General features: G+C 40.4%; 1 protein-coding gene across 1 annotated transcript in view; it reads left to right on the top strand.

Annotated features, from left to right (window-relative positions):
* The window catches only part of LOC106087496 (protocadherin-like wing polarity protein stan), a 196,734-nt gene that overhangs the window by 103,130 nt on the left and 70,948 nt on the right, over positions 1 to 22,656 (top strand). Inside the window, exon 4 of the mRNA XM_059369869.1 lies at positions 3,031 to 3,114. The gene's annotated coding sequence lies outside the window, so the exon portion shown is untranslated. The remainder of the gene's footprint in view (positions 1 to 3,030; positions 3,115 to 22,656) is intronic.

The following is a 22,656-nucleotide window of genomic DNA, read 5'->3' on the forward strand; positions in this document are numbered from 1 at the left end:
CTCTACAGTCCAAACAATTAAAACAATTAACAAGTAAAAAGGCATTAAGTTCGTCCGGGCCGAACTTTGGATTTCGACCACCTCGGGTATATATGTAAACCCCATTTCGTCACAATCCGGTGAAAATAAGATAACTTAACCACCCAAATTCGGCACGGACATTGAGTGGTCTAATATCAAATAGGACAAAATATTAGTCTTTTTGGCAGATATATCCAATTATAAACCGATCTGAACCATATTAAGGTTGGATATCGTGAGGCTCAAAAAAACTCATTGTTTCAAATTTCAGCGAAATCGGGTAATAAATAAAGCTTTTATGGATTTCAGACCCTGTATCGGGAGATCGGTCTATATGGTAGCTATATCTGAATATAGTTCGATCTGATATTAATATAACTCACTGTTTCAAATTTTAGCGAAATCGGTTAAATAATAAAGCTTTATGGCTTTCAGACCCTTTATCGGCAGATCGGTCTATATGGCAGCTATATCTAAATATAGTCCGATCTGAACCTTATATACGTCAGATGTCGGGAGGCTTAAATTAAACCACTGTTGCAAATTTCAGCGATATCGGGTAATAAATAAAGATTTTATGGCCTTCAGTCCCTTTATCGGGAGATCGGTCTATATGGTAGTTATGTCTAAATAGAGTCCGATCTGAACCATATTAAGGTCAGCTATCGGAAGGCTTAAAGTAACCCACTGTTTTGAATTTTAGCGAAATCGGTTAAAAAATAAAGCTTTTATGGGCTTCAGTACCCTTATCGGCAGATCGGTCTATATGGCAGCTATATCCAAATATAGTCCGATCTGAACCATATTAAGGTCAGCTATCGGAAGGCTTAAAGTAACCCAATGTTTTAAATTTCAGCGAAATCGGGTAATAAATAAAGCTTTTATGGCCTTCAGACCCATTATCGGCAGATCGGTCTATATGGCAGCTATATCTAAATATGAACCGATCTAATCCATATTTTGGTCAGATGTCAAAAGGCTTAAAATAACCCACTGTTGCAAATTTCAGCGAAATCGGGTAATAAATAAAGCTTTTATGGGCTTCAGATCCTTTTTCGGCAGATCGGTCTATATGGCAGCTATATCTAAATATGAACCGATCTAATCCATATTTAGGTCAGATATCGGGAAGCCTTAAACTACTCACTGTTTCAAATTTTTGCCAAATCGAATGAAAAATAAAGCTTTTATGGGCTTCAGACCCCTTATCGCCAGATAGGTCTATATAGCAGCTATATCCAAATGTGGCCCGATTTGGCCAGATCAAGAACTTATCCAGCGTGCATCAAAAAGACGTATTTAACCTATGATACATCATCAGGGCTTGGCTACTTAAAGGAGTCGAAACTTCTTATCGCCTAATAACCTCCGACGAATGCATACCAGTGACAACCTCTTCTGACGCCACGTTGTCCGTTGGAGAATTTCCCGGGAAATGTATATCAACGAGTAGTTCTAGTGTTTCCTCACTAGACATTGTCCACACATTCTCTGACTTTTGAATATACGCCACCGTAATAGGTTTCGAGGTCATAATCTTCCTTAGCCTAGAGGCCTCAGATGTATCCTCCACGGAGCTGCAGGATTTGTTCTGAGCCTTTCTCAGCTCGCTCCAATCGTGTGGTGCTCTTTTGGCTTTCGCTCTGTTGAAGAGTTTTCTTCAGTCCTTCCTTAGACCAACCAGCTCTGGGGTCCACCATGGCGGTCGCTGTCCCTTGACTTGGCACTAGGACATGCTGATACAAGCGAGTCATTCCGGGCCTTCGTGATCCGCTTGACCATTCTGTCTATATGCTCCGCAGTGTCCACTTCCTTTCCTGGTCTAGAAAGGATAGGCGTGCCGAATTTGTATCGAAATTTATCCCAATCAGCCTTTCTTCTGTTTAGCCGAGGGACCACTTTTGTAGAATTTTTTTTTTTAAGGCTGAAACTAATATAACTATGATCAGAGAAGCTGTGCTTCCCAGTCTGATATTCTTCCGCTTATATCTTCCGATACGAAGATTATATCTAGTACCTCCTGCCTGTCCCTGGTAATAAAGGTCGGTTTATCCCCTTTATTACAAATCGACAGATTACAATTTAGAATATATTCAATAAGCAGCTCATCCCTTTCGTTGACATCCGAAATTCGCCATATCTGGTGATGTGCATTAGCATCACTTCCTACAATTAGGCTTTTCTTCCCTACAGAAGCAGCTACAACCAGCGACTTAAGGCTTGAAGGCGGCATCTTTGATCGTGTGCCATATATAGGGAAGCCAGCCAGTAATGAGACTTGTTTGTTGCAAGGCTGGCTACTACTAAATCTTTAGTGCTTAGCGACGGCAAGAAAAAAAAACATTTAGACATCTCTTTGCAAGAATATGGGCTCTATGGGAAGTTTAAATCCCCGAACCACTTCTCCATACACCCATGGTTCCTGGATAAGAACCATATCGAATCCCCCTGCCATCAGGAGGACCTTTAGTTCAGCCGAAGGGGCCTTAAAACCAGATCATAGTCAGGTTTCAGTACTTCCACTACTGCTGTATTAGCCTCGTCCTATATGATCGTCAAATATGATCCAGAACATACTACATAGCTATGGCTGCCATATAGCGGCCGATGCAGCAATTTTGGGTCTTAATCCCACAAAAAACGGATCCTGATGCCTGATTTGCCTGAAACTGTTACTTGTATACGAGTTTTCGGGACCTGAATATAATATGAGCCAGACATGCCCCTATTTATATATAACTATGGGTATGATAGTGGAGTTATAATAAAATAGGATTAAAAGTATATCCATGGTAGTGGATTAAATACGGCACAGGCGAACTTAATGCCCTTTTACTTGTTTTTATTTGGATTAAGTCCAACAAGATAAGCTTTCATCCCCAACAAACTTGATTTCTTTAGTGACATGGATTTACTTGACGAACTTAACATTGATATTTGTGTAAATCTTTAACAAATTTCCAAAAAATCTTACCTAATCCCATAATCTCTTATCTTCTTCTATTGCAGTGACGATTTTGTTAAATCATGCTTAACAGAAATAACAATAAAATGGATTTACTTACCTTCAACAACATTATTCTTAGACAAACGGTAAGCAAAATAAAATTATGTAATATTTCAAATATTTAAAAAAAATATTAAAAATTACAAAACCGCGATAAGAACGGATGGGCCAAACATTTGTTAAATCGTAGCTATGGATATTCTGCAAACCCTTTTGTTCAGAGCTCAAACAGAGTGTTGATTTATATATGACTAGCTGACTCGGGCCCGCTTCGCTGCGCCTTCTTTTACTTTATATGGATCAAAAGTTTCCTTGGAATATGTATTTATTAACTTGACTAAGAGTTTAACAATATAAGTGCCTTTATCTGAATCCCATATCATCTTTATTGGTCTACGAATTTAAGTTTGGATGTAAGGTGTACTCCATTCTTAAAATACTTCATTTCAGCCCTATATTCTCATGATACCTGATTTAGTGGTGTTTTCGGGGGAGAGGTGGTCACCCCGTGCTCTTCTCTCAAATACCATTTATTTAAACCCCATATTGCCATTGGCTTGAGAGGAGTTTACAGGATGAGGCGTCCCCCAAACACATGGCCCCAAATAAGGTTATCAAAATCGTTTTCTAATCTCAAATACCTTTCATTTGAGCCACATATTGGCAAGGTCGAAGCATTTTTTCCCTTTGGGGGCGTTTTGGAAAAGGGGTAGACCCCCAGAAAAATGGTCCCGAAAATGGGTATTAATTCTTGCTCTACCCCCAATACCTCTTATTTAAGATCCACATTGACATGGTCGGTAAATATGCCTGATTTAGGGGTGTTTTGGGGATTGGGGTGGTCCCCCAAACAGTAAGCCCGGAAAACATATCAGCAACCTGCTCTACTCTCATATATCTATATATGATTTATTTGAACCCCATATTGCCATTGGCCTCAAAATTGGATATCAAATTCGTTTTCTAATCTCATTTAAACTCCATATTGCAAAAGTCAGCAAATATGTCCGGTTTGGGGTATTGGGCCTAAAAACTATGAATATTTAGCTCCACTCTCTTTAGGACCCAAATTGTCTTGGTGAGCAAATACGTCCTTTTTGGGGGTTGTTATGGTGGTGGGACGTCCGCTAGACAGTTGGCCCCTACTGTTGATATCAGATACGTGGTCTACTTCCACAAACCTTTAATTTGAGCCCCATATTCCATAGTCGGCAAAAATGAACGGCTTGGGGCGTGTTTTGGGGGATGGGCCGGCACTCAGTGAGTTGGCCTTGAAAATATATATATCGATTTCGTGTTCCACTTTAAAAACCCTCTTATTTGAGCCTCATAATGCAATAGTCAGCAAATACTTACTATTTGGGTGGTGTTGTGGGGGTGGGATGGCCCCATAGACACTTTTCCCGAACATTGATATCAAATTTGTGCTTTACTCCCAAAAACCTTTCATTTGAGCCCCATATTGCCATGGTCGTAAATTTGTCCCCTTTGGGGGGGATGCTTTTGGGAAGAGGCGGCCCCCAAACACTTGGTCCCATATTTGGATATCAGATTCGTACTCTACATTGAAATGCCTTTTATTTAAGCCCCATATTCCAATGACACCCAATGGGGTGTCTTGGAGAAGGGGTGGACCCCCAGAAACGTGATCCCACATTTGGATATAAGATTCGTATTCTCCTCACAAATACCTTTCATTTGAGTCCCATATTGCCATGGTCGGTAAATATGTCCGATTTAGGGGTGTTTTGGGGTTGGGGTGGTCCCCCTAGCACTTGGTCCCATATTGTCGTGATTGGTCTAAATATATGTTTGGTAGGTTTTAGGGTGGGGCGGCCCCCTTAGGTACCCCATCCGAAATTTGGATACCAAACTTTTATTTTTTAGGTACTATATGAGAGCACACAAAATTTCGCTTAAATCGCGCAACCCATCTCCGAGATCTGGCGTTTCTGAAAATTAGGGTAAGGGGGAGGGTCCGCCCCCCATTCACATATCAAAAAATGTAGTAACCTATTTTCACCACGGTGTCATTATGCATCATCTGTGAAAATTTCAAGAAAATCGGTACGGCCGTTTCTGAGTCTATAAGGAACACACAAACATACAAACAAACAAACAATCAAACAAACAAACAAACCTACCTACAAACAAACACAAATTGATTTTTATATATAAGATGACAAACTTTCACATATCAACGAGTTCTGTCCGATTTAAGTTTAAGCTCAATGATTAGGTGACTCCTTATCTCTGGGGAGAAGTTTTTACATGGCTGCCATAGCTTTTTTACAAATGTCAAAGAACCTTACAATTGTCGCCAGTATTACTAATTTACTTACTTTACTTTAATTGGCTATGATAGGAACATTTGTTCCACTTGCCGAACGAAGTTTAGCATTCCAAGCACCTGGATCTTCTGCGCTCATTCTCAAATCTCTGATACCAAGTTTCGAAGTGTCTCCCACCACTTGATGTTTCCATCGGGCTATTGGTCTTCCCGGTTTACGTGTACCACCGTGTTTGCCTTCAAAAGACTTATTTGCTGGAGCTTCTTCATCCATTCTGACAACATGACCTAGCCAACGCAGCCGTTGTATTTTGATGTGTGTAACTATGCTATCGTCGTAATACAGCTCATACAACTCGTGGTTCATACGACGCCTATATTCTTCATTAACGCAAACTAGTTCTTATATTTTACGAAGAATCTTTCTCTCAAATACTCCAAGCTCTGCTTCATCTGTTTTAACAAGTATCCATGCCTCAGAACCATATAACAACACGGGTAGTATCAGTGTCTTGTAAAGTGTGATCTTCGTCTGTCGCCTGCATTAGGAGAGTATAACCACCGCTGAAAAATTGTTCTGATGTTCTTACCGGTATTCGATCCCAGGCGTTCATTGTCATAGATGGGAATGCTAACCTCTGTGCAACGGCGGAAATGCTAACCTCTGCGCTACGATGGTATTTGGTAACCCAATAAACCTCAACAACCTTGTCCAGTAGTTCCTTGGTAATTTGCATACGCTCCACCATAGGATGGGGGTATACTAATTTCGTCATTCTGTTTGTAACTACTCGTTTGTAAACTACTCTTGATCGTGGTGACATTTTATGTCGATCTAGCCATGTCCGACCGTCTGTCCGTTCGTCCTTCCGACTGTCTGTCCGTCTGTCTGTTCGTCTGTCTGTCAAAAGCACGCTAACTTTCGAAGGAGTAAAGCTAGCCGCTTGAAATTTTGCACAAATACTTCTTATTAACGTAGGTCGGTTGGGATTGTAAATGGGCCATATCGGTCCATGTTTTGATATAGCTGTCTTATAAACCGACCTTGGGTCTTGACCTCTAGAGCCTCTAGAGGGCGCAATTCTTATCCGATTGGAACGAAATTTTGCACGACGTGTTTCGCTGTGACTTCCAACGACTGTGTTAAGTTAGGTTTAAATCTGTCAATAACCTGATATAGCTGCCATATAAACCGATCTTGAATCTTGACTTCTTGAGGCACTAGAGGGCGCAATTTTTATCAGATCTGAATGAATTTTGCACGAATTATTTTGTTATGATATTCAATGACTGTGCCAAGTATGGTTCAAATCGGCCCATAACCTGATATAGCTGTCTTATAAACCGATCTGGGGACTTGCCTTCTTGAACTTCTAGAGGGCGCAATTCCTATCCGATTTGGCTGAAATTTTGCATGACGTATTTTATTATGACTTCCAACAGTTGTACGAAATATGGTTTTAATTGGTTCATAAACTGATACAGCTGCCATATAAACCGATCTTGGGTCTTGACTTCTTGAGCCTTTAGAGGTTGCAATTCCTATCCGATTTGGCTGAAATTTGGTTCTCTCATGACCTTCAACATACGTGTCAATTATGGTCTGAATCGGTCTATAGCCTAATACAGCTCTCATATAAGCCGATCTCCCTATTTTACTTCTTGAGCCCCTAAAGGGCGCAATTTTTCTTCGAATTGGCTGAAATTTCACATAACGACTTCTACCTTATACACATTTTTGTGGATTACCTTTCTGGAAACTAAAACGATTGCCATCGATTTCAACTCTAACTATACTCGACCTTTCATAAGTATTTTATACACCCACCATCCGCCTTTCGCTTGACCTCTATGCATATCGCCATAAGCCGCTTATTTCATAACATGAAATCATATTTCGCACTTTTCCGAGAATCTATTGATTAAGGCCATTGATTCATTAGGGTTAATGCACAATTGAGAATGCTATGAGCAGAGAATATCACATTTTCTCGAATTTAAAGCGTGTGTGCGGCTTATTAACTCATCAGCTTGTTGGGGTATGCACACATGCACACACACTCACTAAATCGTTCGTACAGGAAACTGCAAATTGCAACTTTTGCCCATGAACATTCCACTAAGGAATAAGGGCAAACTCCGCACATATCAATGAGTGCAGTCCGATTCAAGTTTAAGCTCAATGATAAGCGGCCTCATTTTTATAGCTGAGTCCGAACGGCGTGTCGCAGTGCAACACCTCTTTGGAGAGAAGTTTTCCCATGGCATAGTACTTCACAAATGTTGCCAGCATTAGGAGGGGAAATCCAACGCTGAACATTTTTTTCTAATTATCTTGCCAGGACCCAGGCATTTTTTTCTCAACTGTGTTGTTATTTTAATATACATCGTCAAGAAAGGTCAATTTTGAAAATTGTTTTGCAAAATGTCGAAATATCAAACTGTGAACTTAGATTTCACTAGCCGAACCGGGCCCGCTCCGCTGCGCCTTCTTTAACTGTCATATATCTTTTTAGAGTGGGGACACTTCGTACTGAATGCGGATATAGAATTCGTGCCTGCCTATGACGCTAAACGCGTTGGAATCCTGGCGAGAACATCAGACAAAGCGCTGTGATATGTGAGAATTTCCCCCTTCTCGGTTCCTGGTGGTAATGTTCTTCCTTAGGGTAATGTTCTCATTAGGGGAGGAATGGCACCTCCGATATTTCGATTCAAATATGGATATCAAATTCGTGCTGCAGTTCCAAATCCCTTTAATTTGAGTCCCATATTATCATGGCCGGTAAATATGAATCGTTTGGAGGGTGTTTTGAAGATGGTGAGGCCACCGGCACTTTTTACTGAAAATAGATATCAAATTCGTTCTTCATTCCAATCGGAAATGAAGTTCACTTTCGGGGGTGCTTTAGGGCGTACCTCAAAATACTTGGCCCCAAAATTGGATATCAAATTCGTTTTCTACTCTCAAATACCTTTCATTTGAGACCCATTTTGTCATAATGGGTCAGATAACCCATTTGACGTATGTTTAGGAGGAAAAGCGCCATCTAGACTTGAGCGCAAATTTTAATGTCAATGTTTGTAATCTATTTCCTAATATCTTTCATTGGAGTCCCATATAGCCATGGTCGGCTATTATGCCCCTTTGGGGGTATTTGGGGATGGGCCACCTCCCATTACTTGAACCTAATGTTTTATGCCATATTTGTAATCTACTGCCTAATACTTTTCATTTGAGACCCGTATTGATATGAACTTCGAATATATCTAGGTTGCCCAAAAAGTAATTGCGGATTTTTCATATAGTTGGCGTTGACAAATTTTTTCACAGCTTGTGACTCTGTTATTGCATTCTTTCTTCTGTCAGTTATCAGCTATTACTTTTAGCTTGCTTTAGAAAAAAAGTGTAAAAAAAGTATATTTGATTAAAGTTCATTCTAAGTTTTATTAAAAATGCATTTACTTTCTTTTAAAAAATCCGCAATTACTTTTTGGGCAACCCAATATTTAGAGGAGTTTTAGGGTTGGAGGGGCCCTTTGGGTACTTTGACCTAAATATTAATACCATATTCGTTTTCTGGTCTCCAATACCTTTTATGTGATACCCTTATTGTGCCCATCAGACCACTTTCGAATATGGGGGGCATTTTTGGGGTAAGGGGAAGGATCCGCCTTCACCCGATATCTAAAAATTATGTAGCCAATGTTTCCTTCCAGACAAACATACACAATCTATGAAAATTTTAAGGAAATCGGTTCAGCCAAGTTTCATATAGTCATAATCGGTCTAATGAAGTTTTTGAGGAGTGGCATGACCCCCTTTACTTCGATCTGATTTTGTATGCCAAATTCGAAACCTACTCCCGATTACCTTTCATATGAGACCCATATTGAAATTAACGTCCACTATGTCTATTTGGGGGAGATTTCGGGTTCGGGGCAGCCCAATAGGTACTTAGACTCAAATTTTAATACCATATTCGTATACTACTCTCCAATACCTTTCATTTGATATCTCTATTGTGGCGTGACCCCCTATACTTCGATCTGATTTTGTATGCCAGGGTCGAAATCTACTCCCTAATACCTTTCATTCGAGCCCCATTTTGCAATGAACGTTTAATATGTCTATTTGGGGGAGTTTTTGGGTTTGGGGCTGCCCGATGGGTACATAGACTCAAATTTTAATACCATATTCGTATTCTACTCTCCAATACCTTTCTTTTGATATATATATATATTGTCCCGGTTGGTCTACTATTGATTTTGCGTTGTGGTTTTGGCACAAGGGGGAGGGTCCGTCCCCCTTCCGTTACCGAAAAATTATAAAGCCTATGATTCCTCCCAGACCAACCTACACAAAATGCGAACATTTTGAGAAAATGGGTTCTGCAGTTTTTTTCAGTCTATACGGAACAAACAAACTGAGTCCCATATATCCGTGATTGGCTAATGTGCCCATTTTGGGCGTTTTTGTAGTGGGTGGGGTGACCCCCTTAACTTCGACATGAATTTGTATGCCAGATTCGTTATCTACTCCCGCATACTTTTCTTTTGATACCTGTATTGTCCTTATCGGTCCATATTAGGTTTTGGGTGGTGTTTTTGAGGTAACGGTGGAGGGTCCGCCCCCTTCCGTTATCAATAAATTGTAAAGCCTATTCCTACTTCCTGACCATATTCGTTATCTACTCCCGAATACCTTTCATTTGAGTACCATGTTGTTAGGATCGTCAAATAGACCTATTTTAAGGGATTTTGGGGCTGGGGCTATATGGGAGTATTGGCCTAAGACTTTGTACAGAAACTTGTTATACCCATCAACATAGGATGGTTGTAGGTATACTATTCTAGTCATTCCGTTTGTAACACCTTGAAATATCGATTTGCAACGATAATGATTATATATTCAAGATTGCCTTGACTTTCTGTGTCAATCAATACATATACGTTCTTCTGTCTGCATGTCCGGCTGTTCCTTTGGGGAAATCACTTTCAATATCCGCGGTAAGAATGGTTCAAATCGATCTATATAACCAACACACCCATGCTATATCGCACAGATTGTTTTGTATATACATTAGCCCTTCATATATTTCGATCTTCCAATGAGACTTGGCCCCCAGACACCTCATTTGTTTGCCAATTCCAAATTAGTTGTGTATTCAGCTCATTTGTATACAGGTTTAACATCATTCTTCAGTTTACAGCTTAGAGCGTTTACAATGTTTGCATACTCTAGGTGCATGGTGTTGTATACTTAACGTTATACGCAAGACCAGTCATCATACGCACCCATGTACTGCATTGCCAAACCCCACTCTTTGAGGCGAACATTTCTTTTACAACTTTTGAATTAGAAATCTAATTTTCCACCAGTTTGTAGTAAAGGTCAAGAGCTTTCAGAAAAAAAGCTTGAAGGGTCACCCTGTTGCAATACAGATTTTTGAATGTGGTGCAAAAGATACCAATATTTAGCTTCAATATTAAAAAAAAAATAACAAGTAAAAGCGTGCTAGGTTCGGCCGGGCCTTATATACCCTCCACAATTGATCGCATTTGTCGAGTCCTTTTCCGGCATCTCTTTTTAGCCAAACAAAGGACAAACTATAAGAATTGCTTTGCTATTGAAGCTATATCAAGTTATGGTCCAATTCGGACCATAATTTAATTAAATGTGGGAGACCATAGTAGAAGTCATTGTGTAAAATTTCAGCCAATTCGAATAATAATTGCACCCTTTAGGGGCTCAAGAAGTTAAATAAGAGATCGGTTTATATGGGTGTTGTATCAGGCTGTAGACCGATTCAGACCATATTTGACACGCATGTCATGGGAGAAACCGTTATACAAAACGTTGTAAAAATTTCAGCCAAATCGGATAATAATTGCGCCCTCTAGAGGGTCAAGAAGTCAAGATCCCCATTCGGGTTATTAAACAGCTATATCAGGTTATTGACCGATTTGAACTATACTTAGTTCAGTTGTTGGAAATCACAACGAAACAAGTCATGCCAAATTTCAGCCAAATCGGATAGAAATTGCGCCCTCTAGAGGCTCAAGAAATAAAATTGGTTTATATGGGGGCTTTATCAAGCTATACTCCGAATCGGACAATATTTAACACATATGTTGAAGGTTATAGGAGAAGCCGTTGTACAAAATTTCAGCTAAATCGAATAGGAATTGCGCGCTCTAGTGGCTTAAGAAGTCAAGACCCCGGATCGGTTTATATGACAGCTGTATCAGGTTATAGACCGTTTTGAACCATACTTAGTACAGTAGTTGGTTAATCATAACGAAACACGTCATGGCACATTTCAGACAAATCGGATAGGAATTGCGCCCTCTAGAGGCTCAAAAAGTAAAATAGGGAGATCGGGTTATATGGAAGCTGTATCAAGATATAATCCGAGTTGGACCATATTTGACACATATGTTGAAGGTTATAGGAGAAGCCGTTGTACAAAATTTCAGCTAAATCGAATAGGAATCGGTTTATATGGCAGCTATATCAGGTTATGGACCGATTTGAACCATACTTGGCACAGTTGTTGGAAGTCATAACGAAACACGTGATGCCAAATTTCAGCGAAATCGGATAGGAATTGCGCACTCTAGTGGCTCAAGAAGTAAAATCGTTACTGAAATCGACGATTTGGACCTTTCTGGAGGGAAACTTTAAAAATTTTGTTATGTATAGAAAGCTAAGGGGTACCTGGTTCATGTCTCGGCTAAAACAACATTAATGTGGTTTATTTTTACCGCCTTGGGGATAAATACCAACCTGATCCCCCTTCATGCCCTCGGTGTGTAGTACAATGCCAAACTTGAAAATCCGTTCCAGCCATATCCGTTCCAGCCCAAGGGACTCTTGCAGCAGCACCGGGTTGATCCCGTCTAGTCTGGCCGATTTAGACGGCTAAAAGATGCGAATTACCCACACTATCTTCTCCTCGTCAACGATGTCACCGCTAAGATCTTCCATGTTTTCAGCCCTTTCAGGTATTATGAAATCCTACTCATCGTCCTGTTCCTGGTTGCCTAGAAAATGAGCAGTTATCGGTAGTTCCATCGTCTTCTGGGAGTTTTCGGTGTAAGTTATGTCTTCTCTCCTCTGAGAGCTTCTCGCGGTAGGATGGTTTAGGGCCAGGTCCTGGCTCGGAGGAGCTTGTGGCACCCCCCGTCGGACCCATCCTCAACAAACGTACCAGAGGTACATTTGCAAGTTCATCCAGATTACAGAAGAAACGGCTCCCCAGAAAGGTGAGCCTATGTCCCTGCAGACCCAGACAGGAACACAGCAAGTGCTCAATAGTATCCACCTCATCCACATCGAGGCAACTCCTACAGAAGTCATTGTGTGGTATCCCCATGCGCGCCGCCAAGCGGCCTATGACCCAGTTATGGCCCCGTCAAAGTGCTCATCGACCTCTTATCGAAATTTTTCGTCCTCCTCCGGTTGATAACCGGCCATAGCGCCTTTTCAGTCCGGCAACCATCTACCGAGTCCCACCTCGCCACCGACGCCGCCCTGCCCATCCCATCTACCACGAGGACTGCTCCGCCCGGCGCAGACGAACCCCTTCTGGCGCACTCGTCCGCCCTCTCATGGAAGCCCCTTATGCCCAGGAACCCATATCAACGTCACATCGTGAGCCCGGTCCCTGTCCAGGGATTCCAAACAATGCGCCACGCATCTTGACCTCACCATCCTCGACCCCAAGGCCTTGAGTGCCGTCATACTGTCCACATAAATTCTGAGACTCGAGGGCGGAAAGCCCCTTACCAGAATTTCACTTACGGCCACTGCAATGGCACAGAACTCTCGTGGTAGGACACTCGGAGACCATTTTGTGCATTCAAGATGCCCTCCAATTCTCAGCAGAATTTCGCCCAGGAACTTTTCCTTCTTGAACCTGCCTAGCCCCAGACGATATTTATCCTAGCACTCTGCCATGTTCTCTTCTAAGCCTTGTTAAAGAGCATCCTGCTTTCCTTCCTTAGTACCTTTAAACCCATCTCGCGATTTAAGGTCTAAGGGCTGCTGAAGCCGCATTTATCACAGGATTTACCTGAAATTTTTAACAGTGAGTTGTGTTAGGATTCCCGACATCTATGGCGAATATGATACAGATCGGTCTTTATTTGGATATTGCTGCCATAGAGACCGATCTCTCGATTTGAGGTCCACTTGTTACCCAATTTCGATATGATTTGGCACAGTGCGCTGTGTTAGACTTATTCCACGTGCTTGCCGAGTTCACTGGATTTAAGCGAAATGCGGTTAATGTATATTTTCGAGATGGTGTATATTCAAAGGAACGGAGGCCATCGTAGCACAGAGGTTAGCATGTCCGCCTGGGTTCGAATCCTGGCGAGACCGTCAGAAAAAATTTTCAGCGGTGGCTCTCCCCTTCGAATGCTGGCAACATTTGTGACGTACTATGCCATGTAAAACTTCTCTCCAAAGAGGTGTCGCACTGCGGCACGCCGTTCGGACTCGGCTATAAAAAGGAGGACCCTTATCATTGAGCTTAAACTTGAATCGGACTACACTCATTGGTATATGAGAAGTTTGCTCCAGTTTCTTAGTGGATTGTTCATGGGCAAAATTTGCATTGTATATGCAAAGTTCGGTCCGGCCGAACGTAATGCCTTTTTACTTGTTTGCATTGACATTAAGATTGTTCTCCTGGCTTTTGGCTTAGCTGACTAATTGTTATTTTCACTTGGATTAGCCTCCCCTTGTTTACTTGAAATGGCAAGCGTATTGCAAAAGTGCATTAAACACATATCAGAAACATTCCTTATATCTCCGACTTCAAACAGCAATACGAGAAATGGGAAATATCCATGGAAAATGTTGGCCTGTAAAAACGTCAGTGCAGTTTTTCTTTATTCAAATTATAGAGGCAGGCTAGAATTGCCAAAGGAAACAATAATCGTAGTTGTGCTTCGGAAACAATTCTGTTAATAATAGTTTGGAGGAAGCCTAGATGTCAGCCCTTCCAGTTGCTTTGGCAACAAAGGCTTGCTGTGAGTGAAGTAGACTAATAGCCAGGTAAAATGAAGACCGCCTTTGTTTGCATAGTTTACAGTTTCTGGTTTGTAGTTTGCCTAGGTTTTTTTTTTTTTGTGATTATTTCCAAGCCTTGCATTGTCCTCGCCTTCCGTGCCCTTTGCACAATGCAGAAATCGTTCAATTCCTTTTTCCTTGTCTATGCTTGCGATGACTGTTCTCTTGCGTGTCTTCTTCATGGCACTGCCTTTGTGGGGCTGAGCTTATGTTTTATACACTTCAAATGACTTTTGTTCATTAATACGGAATTTCTACAGCCTTTCGGTGCTCTCTTAGTCTTACACAGTTTTCATAAAGTTTTCCAGTGATTCATTGCATATGGCTCCCCTGCCGTATGGCGTCTCTAAAGTTTCTGATATAAACTTTTGCTTCATTTTATACCATGGTCTCTATGGTTTATCATGGTAACCATTTTGAATATTTCTGGAATTACAAGTGGCAAAAATGAAGGATTAGATGTGCACCATTCGTTTGTTTGTTCGTTCGCTTGATTAATGGATATCCAATGTAATCTCTATGCGGTGATTATGGTGGTGAGACCAACACACAAAAATACCCACATTTATGCTGTGTCATTTTCTTTAGTAGTGCTATCGTTGCTAATACTTAATGGCTGCCATGGCCAACACCAAGAGAATCCCTTAAAATTAGCATTAATTAGAGGATTTATCTCATTCATTGCCTTTTGGGTGATTAATCATTTGGTTGTTCTATATAGGACTATGATTTCTTATAATACCCTCCAACACAGGATGGGGGGGTATACTAATTTCTTCATTCGGATTGTAACACTTTGAAATATTGTTCTGAGACCCAATAAAATAAATATATTCTTGATCGTCTAGACATTCTAAGTAGATTTAGACTTGACCGTCCTTCTTACTGTTTGTTGAAAGCTCTCAAACTTTCGAAGGAGTAAAGCTAGGTGCTTGAAATTTGGCACAAAAATCGGTCCATATTTTGATGGAGCTGCCGTTTTAAACCGACCTTGACTTCTTGAGCCTCTATAGGGCCCAATTCTCATCCGATTTGCTTGAAATTTTGCACTTGGTATTTTATTGGCTTCCAACAATTGTGCCCAGTATGGTCCAAATAGGTTCATAACCTAATACGACTCCCATATAAACCGATCTCTCGATTATACTTCTTGAGCTTCTAGAGAGAGCAATTCTCATCGGATTTGGTTGAAATTTAGCATGACGTGTGGTTTAAATCGATTCACAACCTTATATAGCTCCCATATAAACCAACTTCGTATCTTGATTTTTTGAGCCGCTAGAGGGCGTAATTATTATCCGATTTCGTTGAAATTCTGCTTGAAGTGATTTTTTTTGAAATTCAGCACGAAGTGTTTGGGTTTGTTCACCTACAACAGTGTATGGTGTTTGGGTATGGTTAAAATCGACGCATAACTTGATATAGCTCCCTTATAAACCCATTTCATATCTTAAATTCTTGAGCCGCTAGAGGCCGCAATTATTATCCAACTTGGTTGAAATTTAGCCTGAAGTGTTTGGGTATGACAACCAACAACTGTGGCAAGTATGGTTCAAATCGGTTTATAATCTGATAAAGCTCCCATGTAATCTGATTTCGGGTCTTGACTTCTTGAGCCGCTAGAGGGCGCAATTATTATCCGATTTCGCTGAAATTTAGCACGAAGTGTTTGGGTATGACAACCAACAACTGTGCCAAGTATAGTCCAAATCGATTCATAACTTGATATAGCTTCATTGCAAACCGATTTCGGATCTTGACTTCTTGAGCCGCTAGAGGGAGCAATTCTCATCCGATTTCGCTGAAATTTAGGACGAAGTGTTCGGGTTTGACCATCTACAACAGTGCCAGGTATGGTTCAAATCGATCCATAACTTGATATAGCTACAATGTAAACCGATTTCGTATCTTAACTTCTTGAGCCGCTAGAGGGCGCAATTATTATCCGATTTCGCTGAGCACGAAGTGTATGGGTATAACAACCAACAACTGAGCCAAGTATGGTCCAAATCGGTTCATAACCTGATATAGCTCCCATGTAATCTGATTTCGGGTCTTGACTTCTTGAGCCGCTAGAGGGCGCAATTATTATCCGATTTCGCTGAAATTTTGAATAAAATGGTTTGCTTTGACTTCAAACAACAGAGGGCGCAATTATTACCCGCTTTGGCAGCAATTTTGCATGAAATGGTTTCCTTTGACTTCCAACAACTGTGCTATGTATGATCCAAAACAGATCATAAGCAGATATAGCTCCCATGGAAACCGATTTCGAATCTTGGCTTCTTGAGCCGCTAGAGGGCGCAATTATTACCCGATTTGGCTGAAATTTTGCTTGAAGTGATTTTTTTTGCTACCAGCAACAGAGTCAAATACGTTCTAAATCGGTTCATAACCTGATATAGCTCCCATATTAACCGATCTCTCGATTATACTGCATGAGCCTCTAGATGTGGGCAAATCGATTCGATGATTCGATGTAGCTATGCCCGTCTGTCTGTCTGTCCATGTTAATTTGTGTACCAAGTACAGGTCGCAATTTTCATCCGATCGTCTTTAAATTTGGTAAGGACATGTTTTTCGGCCTAGAGATGAAGCCCATTGAAATTGGAAAAAATCGGTTCAGATTTGGATATAGCTCCCATATATATGTTCATCCGATTTGCAGTAATATTGCAATAAAATGGTCATTTGTCAACCGATTTTCTCGAAATTTGGCAGGGAGGATTTTCTTGTGCCTCTCGACATTATTTACGAATTTTATAGAAATCGGTTCAGATTTAGATATAGCTCTCATATATATGTATCGCCCGATTTCAACTTCAAGAGTCACAGAAATCGCATTTATTGACCCATCCTGCTAAAATTTTGCACAACACTTTCCTCGATGACTGTCACAGTATCAGAGAAGTTTGATCGAAATCGGTTCAGATTTAGCTATAGCTCCCATATATATGTTTGTCCGATTTTGAGAAATATTGCAATAAAGTGCTCATTTTTTACCGATTCTCTCCAAATTTTGCAGGAAAGATTTTCTCTTGACTATCAATATTACTGGTGATTTTCATGGAAATCGGTTCAGATTTAGATATAGCTCTCATATATATATATCGCCCGATTTTCACTTCTACAGCCACTGCAAGCGCATTTATCGACTAATCTTACCAAAACTTTGCACAACGTTTTCCGCGACAACTACCACAGTATCTGAGAAGTTTGCTCCAAATCGGTTCAGATTTAGATATAGCTCCCATATATATGTTCGTCCGATTTTGAGAAATATTGCAATAAAATGGTCATTTGTTAACCGATTTTCTCGAAATTCGGCAGGAAGGATTTTCTTATGACTCTCGACATTAAAGATGAATTTCATAGAAATCGGTTCAGATTTGGTCATAACTCCCATATATATATATCGCACGATTTTCACACCTAGAGCCATTGCAAGCGCGTTTATTGACCAATCTTGCCAAAGCTTTGCACAACGTTTTCCGCGACAACTGCCACAATATCTGAGAAGTTTGCTCCAAATCGGTTTCAATCGGTTCAGATTAAGACATAGCTCTTACATATATATATTCTCGTTTTTTACTTAAAACAACTTTGCCAAGTATGGTCTACATCGATTATATTACCTGATATAGCTCCTATGTAAACCGATCTCTAGAGGAAACAATTCTTATCCGATTTGGTTAAAATTTGTCATGAAGTTATTTGTTTTGACTTTCAACAATTGTACCGGGTTCGTTCCCAATCGGTTCATTACCTGCTATAGCTCCTATATAAACGGATCTCCTTATTTGGTTTCATAAGCCATTATAGGGCGCAATTCTTATCCAATCGGGCTGAAATTTTGCCCAACGACTTCCACTTTGGTTTCCAGCAGCCAAATCAAGTATGGCCACAAACGTTTCATAACTTGATATAGCTCCAATAGCCTAGCAATTATTTTCCATTATCCTTTGTTAACCTATAAAGGGACATCAGACAACGAACTTGACAAATGCCATCCTTGGTGGAGGGTATATAACATTCGGCCCGGCCAAACTTAGCACACTTTTACTTGTTTTTCTTTTCGTTCTTGTTTTTGTGTATTTCTTTGTTTTCTATTAATGTTATCATGTGTATTAGTTATATGGCCAAATATATATTAATCATACGTTACTGTGTCTTGTCTTGATTGCGTATGCGTATTATGAGGCATTAGATCGTTAATCATACGCTCATATATCCCCTTGTCATTTGTGATGCTGATAACATTTTCATATACTTAGTATTTGAGTTTTGATTATAATCACATTCACACACACACACACTCACACACGCACACCAACTGACATGCATGAGCATTGGATTTCCATAAATAACCATATGGTTAGTGTGTGTATTTTTAAATTAATGATTTGAATAATGATAGAACACAATGATGGAACAAAATTTTGCCTGGATGATGAGTTTGTGTCATTTGTGGGGGAATTTCCTAGGACTTTGGATATCAGCCAGGAAAACTATTTTTCTAAGTAGACAGCGTTAGATGCATGGAAATATTTCTAGAAAATTAAATTCTGAGGCAGAATGCATATAAAATCTCTAATAGACCAAATCGGATCATATTTGAATATAGCTGTCATAACGACCGCTCCATCGATTTCGGATCAAAAGCCCACAAAAACTCAACAAAACATTTATTAGCCGTTTTTTGTGAAATTTGGAACGGTGATTTTCACTATGCCTTTCAATCTTGGAACTGAGTAAGGTCAAAATCGGCCTATATTTGGGTATAGCTGTCATACAGACCGATGCGCCGATTAGGGTCTTAAACATATAAAAGCCACATTCATTAATCAATCTCGGTGAAAGTTGGTTCAGGAATGGAGGGTCTCTTCCATGGCGAACTCCTTCTGGGACCATCACTACATTAGGCTAAGAAAAGCATGACCAACGCTGAATAAGATAAGCTTCTTTAGTTACGTGAAATTCAACTGGACAAAATTCAAAACACTACTCAGAGGAAGATTTGGGTAAGACATTTTAGACTTCGTAAACATAGAAGACATTGACGACAATGTCAACAGTACTATGACTGTAATAACGAGGTCTTTGCAAGATAGTTGTACTTCGATAAAAAAAAACAGCCCAAGAAACATCCTAGATGACCGGGGAGATTCGCAACATTGAAAAAGAGATCCGAAGACAGAGCTCTTCGCAAAAAGGCCGCAGTTTATTAGGGTGTGTAGCGCATATGGCTCAAGAAATACAATTAGATCAGAAAAGAGCGGCAAAACGTGCCTTCTGGAAGCTTTGCCGCGAACAGGTCAATGGACCAATTTTAATGAAACTTTGCACACATATGAGGACGCTGAATAAAATGGCCCATGGCCCATTTTGTAAAGATCGGACCAAAATTGTGACTTCTACAGCCTTAAAAGGCCATATCGGATGAAAAATATATATGGGAGCTATATCTAAATCTGGACCGATTTTTATGGAACTTTCCACACATATGAGAACATTGAATAAAACGCTCCATGCCAAATTTTGTAAAGATCGGACCAAAATTGTGCCTTCTACAGCTTTAAAAGGGCATATCGGATGAAAGATATACATGGCAGCTATATATAAATCTGATCCGATTACGATGAAACTTTGCACACATATTGGGACGTCACAAAAAGCACTTCGTATCAAATTTTGTAAAGATCGGCCAAAATTGTGCCTTCTGCAGCCTTAATAGGTCAAATCGGACGAAAGTTATATATGGGAGCTATATCTAAATCTAAACCGATTTAGACGAAATTTTGCACAAATATTGGGACGTCACTCGAAACATTTCATGCCAAATTTGGTAGAGATCGCACCAAAATTGCGGCTACTACAGCTTTTAAAGGGCATATCGGATGAAAGATATACATGGCACCTATATATGAATCTGATCCGATTATGATGAAATTTTGCACACATATTGAGACGTCACAAAACGCACTTCGTGCCAAATTTTTTAAAGATCGGACCAAAATTGTGCCTTCTGCAGCCTTAATAGGTCAAATCGGACGAAAGTTATATATGGGAGCTATATATAAATCTGATCCGATTATGATGAAATTTTGCACACATATTGGGACGTTACAAAAAGCACTTCGTGCCAAATTTTTTAAAGATCGGACCAAAATTGTGCCTTCTGCAGCCTTAATATCAAATCGGACGAAAGTTATATATGGGAGCTATATCTAAATCTAAACCGATTTGGATGAAATTTTGCACACATATTGGGACGTCACACGAAACATTTCATACCAAATTTGGTAGAGATCGCACCAAAATTGTGGCTCCTACAGCTGTAAAAGGTCATATCGGATGAAAGATATATATGGGAGCTATATCTAAATCTCGACCGATTTCCATGAAAATTTGCACACATATATAGACCTCAAATAAAATACCCAATGCCAAATTTTGTAAAGATCGGACGAAAATTGTGGCTTCTACTGCTTTAAAAGGGCACATCGGATGAAAGATATATATGGGAGCTATATCTAAATCTGGACCGATTTTTTTTTTAAAATCAAAAGTGTTTGTCCTTGAGCCAAAAAAGTGACATATGTGAAATTTCGTGACAATCGGACAAAAAATACGACCTGTAATTTGATTACAAAAATACATGGAATCACAGACGGGCAGACGGACAGATGGACAGACGGACATAGCCAAATCGAATCAGGAAGTGATTCTAAGCCGATCCTTATACTTATCGATGGGTCTGGCTCTTCTCCTTCTTAGCATTGCAAACAAATGCACAAATCTATAATACCCTGTACCACAGTGGTGGTGTAGGGTATAAAAAGTTGTTCTCAAAAGCCCATGGCCAAAATGGAACTTTAGCAGATGATATGGGAGTGAAAGTAAAGAAAGTAAAGATGATATGGGAGTGAAAGTAAAGACAACGCAGGACATGTTGAGGCATTTGATGAAAACGGATTTTCCACAGGATACAAAGGAACTCATGGAACTTCTTTACTAAACAAGTAGGCGGACTATGTGGTGCCCCATCTGACCGATATTTTCACAGCGTGCCTAGCACTTGCATATACTCCGATAGTCTGGCAGAAGGCAAGGGTGACATTTATACCCAAGCCCGGCAAGGTAAGTTATGCGACACAAAAGGCCTCTATAAGCCGGACCTAAGGCTTTAAGCATAGCCTTAATCAAAACCATGGAACATATAGTGGACACCATAATAAACAGTGAGACATCCAGTGAATTCCTCAAATACAGAGAGCTCCAGAGAAACCTTATTATCTGAAAAAACTCCAAAGCGGTGAGTTGGGCGGGCAGGGTCGAGATTAGGCGCTTCTGGAGGGAGAAGACCCCAAGTATGTTTCTCTCTCCAGTCAATTCCCATCATGCTCTGCTCTAGAGAGCAGAGGGCCTTTGCCGTAGAGAGCATCTTTTCAATGGTTGCTATGGAACGTGCCTTACTCGCTTTGAAGGCAGACTCGTGCCCGGCCGTAATTCGATCCTGTCGTGGGTAAACTCATTTCGGATTTGTGGAAGTGTTGTTTAACCCAGAAATGGACTTCAACGGACCATTAGATCATTGAAACATATCGAAAGAGTGAGGAAGTTAGTTGTGCTTTCTCCCCTTCGTTCGGCTACCAAATACGCAGCTGCTATGAACATTTCTGACACCACCGTTCGACAAATTCTCCATCAAGATGTTCGATTCCATCCCTTTAAATTGCTTATTGTGCAAAAATTAGCTGAACGCTCCTCCCCCTTACCCCAAAAGTAGTACCCAAAAATAAAAGTGGACCATTGGGATAATATGGGATTCAAATGAAAGGTATTCAAGAGTAGAGTAGGAATTTCATAATAAGTACCTGGGGGCCGCCCCAGCCCAAAAACCCCTTACGATCATGACAAAATGGGACTCAAATGAAAGGTATTCGGGAGTAGATTACGAATATGGTCAGGACGTAGTAGTAGGCTCTATAATTAATTGTTAACACAAGGGGGTGGACCCTTCACCGTTACCCCAAAAACACCACCCAAAATCAAAAGTGGACCGATGAGGACAATATGGGTATCAAATGAAAAGTATGCGTGAGTAGAAAACGAATCTGGCATAAAAATTCATGTCGAAATATAGGGGGATGAAATCTGAAGGGGGAGCGGTCCCTCCCCCTTACTTTCATTTTCAGAAACGCCAGATCTCGGAGACGGGTGGTTCGATTTAAGCGAAATTTTGTGTGCTCTCAT

This window comes from Stomoxys calcitrans, chromosome 5, assembly GCF_963082655.1.
Source record: "Stomoxys calcitrans chromosome 5, idStoCalc2.1, whole genome shotgun sequence".
Classification (NCBI taxonomy): Eukaryota; Metazoa; Arthropoda; class Insecta; order Diptera; family Muscidae; genus Stomoxys; species Stomoxys calcitrans.